The sequence below is a fragment of the Nanorana parkeri genome, unplaced genomic scaffold (assembly GCF_000935625.1).
Source record: "Nanorana parkeri isolate BGI_ZX_2015 unplaced genomic scaffold, ASM93562v1 scaffold2, whole genome shotgun sequence".
Lineage (NCBI taxonomy): Eukaryota > Metazoa > Chordata > Amphibia > Anura > Dicroglossidae > Nanorana > Nanorana parkeri.
Window position 1 is genome coordinate 1,419,300 of NW_017306270.1, and position 4,882 is coordinate 1,424,181.

At 39.6% G+C, this 4,882-nt stretch overlaps 1 protein-coding gene across 3 annotated transcripts in view; it reads right to left on the minus strand.

The window, feature by feature from the left end:
* CRTAC1 (cartilage acidic protein 1) overlaps nucleotides 1–4,882 on the minus strand; it is a 416,360-nt gene that overhangs the window by 176,641 nt on the left and 234,837 nt on the right. The gene's annotated exons all lie outside the window — the stretch shown is intronic.

The window sequence follows — 4,882 nt, forward strand, 5'->3', positions numbered from 1 at the left end:
GCTAAGATAGATATGCAAATGCTTCTTATTGTACAGAGGGGGGGTCTGTTATTAGAGTGTTCTGGGGTCTAACATCAACCCTTCTATACTGGAAACGTCACTGTTTAGTTTTCCTAATCAGCCCCCCTAATAGGGTCTCCTTCTTCTCCATGCCCCATAGCACCCCAGTGGGCTGCTATCGCTATTGTTACACCAGTGCAACAATTATTACCTATTTGAGAAAATAGGTCCTTAAATTGCTTTTCCTAATATCCTGAACACATGCTTTCTGGGCGTTTCACAATGGGTAGAGTTTAGAAAGGTTGGCAGTAATAGACAGATAGCTCTTGTAGAAGAACATGTAGGAAGAACTCTACTGTCCTTGAACATGACAAGTGAACACCGGTATCTGGCATGACCATTGTCCAATGCTAACAACCATGCATGCTGCTCTTTAACTAATTTCCTCTGTTTTTTAGTCTGGAATGCTCTAAAGTGCTTTTGCAATAACAAGCATCTCCGACAACGTGAACTGTTTTTATCACCCTTTAGCACATTAAAGAATATCAAGAAATACTCACAAATCGGGAACATCAATTTGAAGCAACAATAACCTTGATTTGAAGCAACAATACCCTTTGTTAGTACCTCACAAAAGGACTAATTCCAGCTCTCAATCAGCTTCTGCATGTCTAGCTAGGACAGGAGATGAATCCACAGAAGTATATAGAAACACTTTTACATCTGGGCAGCTGGCAGTGCAGAAGGACTGGACATGTACTTTATCACAGCAGATTACTAGAAGCTGGTGAAAGGTTGAGTGCTTTCATTACATCTAGTTCCTCCTAAAAACCTCAACTAAAAACTTTGGAGTGGAACTTTGATGTAAAGGATATGTCCTCCTAAAACTGAGAACACTTGGTTAGATTTTTTGGCAGGATGGGTCAGGTCCAAGGCTCCTAGCTAGTTAGCTCATATGGGCTGGGACTACTGCTAAGGAATAGAATAGAATGTTCTGAATTTCATTTGCTATAGACTTTCCAGCAAGAATGGTTCCCACTGGTGACACAATTCCTTTATATCAGTCTTCACTCTTTCTTTTCAGATCGGAATATTTATAAGTTAGTGGATCATCAAATCCCATATTATGCAAGATATAAAAACAACCGAAAAAAGATACTACCCTTACAATCACTTAAGCCTCACTAGTGGCCACTGAGGCTGCCCATCTCCATAAGGGGCCAACAGTGAGGCTTGGAAAATGGGACAGGGCCAGGCTTCCAAGTCAGGAAGCAAGTGTATTTTCGAGCACCCTTCCATTCCATAACCAGTTATGTGGCGACAGTGCTGGATTATGTACTGCAGAGTCGCTAATATTTATTTTCTGTGCGGTATACGTGGGACAGCTTTCTAAATCAAGACATGAGAGCTTCCATATCATATAAGCTGCATTTGTACAAGCTCTTCTGAAGGAACACACGGCGGGGGCTGGAAGGTGTTATATTACTACAATTCTATTCATATCTGCAGTGATTCACCATGCACAACAAACACAACAATGCAGTAAACTGACAAGTGCTCTAGAAATCACAGTACAATCTCACAAACATTATCACAAGAAAAAATGTTGTATCTAATATGTTGCGCTTGATGTTGCTAATCTACTGAGTTGAACACCATTATTTATGTGTGAGTGATTCAATAAATAAACGTGAATAATGATTGGTTGAAGTATGTGATTGGTGTTTCATCAACCTGTGTGTACAATCGTTCAGTGTATTATGTATCGGCGGGTAACTAGAGACTAATTCATCCAATACACCGCAAATGAAAAATGTATAGTGATTGTTCTATGAGTGAATTAAATCAAAAAAACACGTATCACATGTATCACAAGTATTACAAGAAAAAATGTGTTGTTCTACTTACAATCTTCATTTTACTTATTTTGCAATTCTTGAATATCTAAATAATAATAATATTGAAAAAAAACCCTAAGATGATTGCACTTACCAAATGGCAACATGTTTTATAGGGATTTTGTGAAAATATAAACCATTCACATGAAAACCTGCACCACTTTCAGTCTAATGTCCTTCAACAAAGTCAAGCGAACACACACTTTTGAAATGATATGGGTGAAAAGGAGTCAACCAATTATAAAGCTTACAGGGTAATTCACAAAGCTGCCGAAGGCAGCCGAGTGAATAACTGAGCCAAAGTGAACTGAGCCGAATGATGTTTGGCTATTCACTCTGTCTCAGTGCGGATGATTTTCGCAGTACATCAGCTGAGATCAGCCATACATCGGCTGCCTTCGGTCAGTCAAACATGCTCTGCATGTGCGGCTGAGCCGAAGTGCAGAGGGACTTCGACTCAGCCGATCCAACATCTGGATCAGCTGAGCTAAAGCCCCGGCAGCTCACTTGCTGCCGTTCGGCCTTATTCTCACAGGGGACGAACGGCAGTGAGTGAATAACCGAATGCCGCCGAGCGGCATCCGCCTGGGCTATTCTACTCGCTACCTGTGAGGTAGCGAGCAGAATAGAAGAAGAGTAAAAAAAATAAATTAAAAACATGTTGAAAGATGTTAAAAAAATGGGGAAAAAATAGGAAAATTAAAAAAATCTGACCAATGCCGGCAAAATATAAACACTTGGGCGGCACCTGCTAGAGTCTTCTAGCAAGTCCCGGGCAATAAATAACTGGGTGGGCTCCACCCAGTTGTTATTGTTTAATGACAGATCAGCGTTCCCAGGTCATTTGGGGACACTGATCTGTCATTACAACTGGGAGGAGTGAGACGTGAGATCATGGATGGCTTTGCCCAGCTGTCATTTGCGTGGAGATCGGTCGGCTCCGGCCGACCTTTCTCCACGCTTCGTCTTCACTACAGCTCAGCCGAACCGAAGCATATGGGTTCGGCTTGGCTGAGCCACTTGGCTGCCTTCGGCTGCTGTATGGGCTATTGTGAACCGAAGGGCTCAGGTGCCCGAAGCAAGCCGAAAGATCACCCAAAGCTACAGCTGTATGCTTCGGCTCTTTAGTGAACAACCCTCTTAATAATGGCAAGAAAAATTACTATGGAAAAAGCATATTTTCTTCATACAAATATCACCCTAGAACTGCAACTTGCTACTAAAGCAAATCAATCACCACAATGGTGTCGTAGGACTCCATAAAGAAAGTAATAATATATGTTAAAAATAAATAAATATATAATAATAATAATATTTTTTAATTATACTAACAATAATCATTGTGTTTTTCAAAGTCCAACTATGTTACTGCACCAATGTATTATAGGTAAGCATCAGTTGGAGCTACCACATCACAGACGAGGAATGCAACCTAGCATTTATATAAAAAAGTAAACGTAGACAAATGACAATATGTAATTGTTTGGATCTATGCTGCTACATATTTCTTTTTTAATTGACTCTCACTTCAGCATCTTAATTGGGCAATGCTCAGATGTATTCTCATCCGTGTGATATGCAAATACAGAAATCTAAATAAAGCGTGTCCTTTTTGTGTGGAAACACGGCAATTATTACCAGCTTAAGCAAGATCATACTGCTGCACAGGATGTGTTTACATTAAAGAATATTGCATGCTGATGCTTGCATGTATTATATGGTTGTTTTATTCTCTATGTATACTCCGAAAGGTAATGCTGCTTGCGTGTTTACTCTGCTGCAAAAAGAGTCCAACCTTAACAGCCTTAATGGTAATGAAAGGATATAAATGGTCCACTGATCATGAATGTGACTGGTATGGGCCCTGAGCTCACTAAGCCAAATTACTCTCCTCTGGGTTCCCAAGTCCCCCAGGAAAAAAATTATCTTCAGCCCTTCAGATGTGCTACACAAGTGATCTACAGTCCCTCTATTGCACATAAATCACATTCTCAGGCAATGTTTCCATTTTATGTATACACTAATAGGTTGATCTCATAAGACCAATCTACTAATAATTGCAAAACAATGTCCTGCAGTAGCACAGTAAAACAGTAGAAAGGCATCATGCAGTAGCACAGGAGATTTTTTTTGCAGTCTCTAAGATCATAAATAGCCAATCTAGCCTTAGCCATAATGGGTCTAGGCAACACAGGGCATGACTAGTATAGCAAGCATTCAAATAGCAATACTGGTAATTTATTTTCATGGACAGGGCAGCACAACTCGGAGTGATACTCACCATAGACAGAAGAGAAAATCTTGACCTTATGCACAATGATCACAGCTTCTTTCAGCAATATGATAGATGTGGTTCCTCTCTGTTGAGTTTAATAAGAGACCAGCGTAGCATCATCTGAATGGAATCATCAAAAAAGCTTGAAGGGAGGCTTTTAAGGTACCATGAGACACAACCATATAGACTCAACTTTAAACTTTGAATCTTACACTCAAATATATTCAGTATACATATTTTATACTGCATAATTGGATATCCTAGGACCTCCTCCCATGTATTATGGAGGCTGTTGTATGTGGGTGACCAGTGGAGGTCGTAGGATATCCAATTATGCTGTATGAAACATGTATACAGAATATATTTGAGCAACATTAATGCCATTGACGTGTTTTATTATACAATTTAATAAATTGATGCATTTTAAAATTGAGTGTATATGGTTGTGTCTAATGGTACCCTAAAAGCCCCCCTTCAAGTTTATTTGTGGATTTTGGGCAATTAGGGGTGTGGTAACATGGGCTATTTATGTGTTATTGTTAACCAAGCATCTGAATTGATACAGTCATACCTCCCTTGCAAAAAATCTGGACAAAAATGTTGGGAGAAAGTTCAAGACATCAGGATCCTTCAGAATAAACACTTTCTTAATGTGTTCTCCTAGCCACAAGAGTTGAAATATGTAGTGATTCTTATCTGGTTTTAGTAC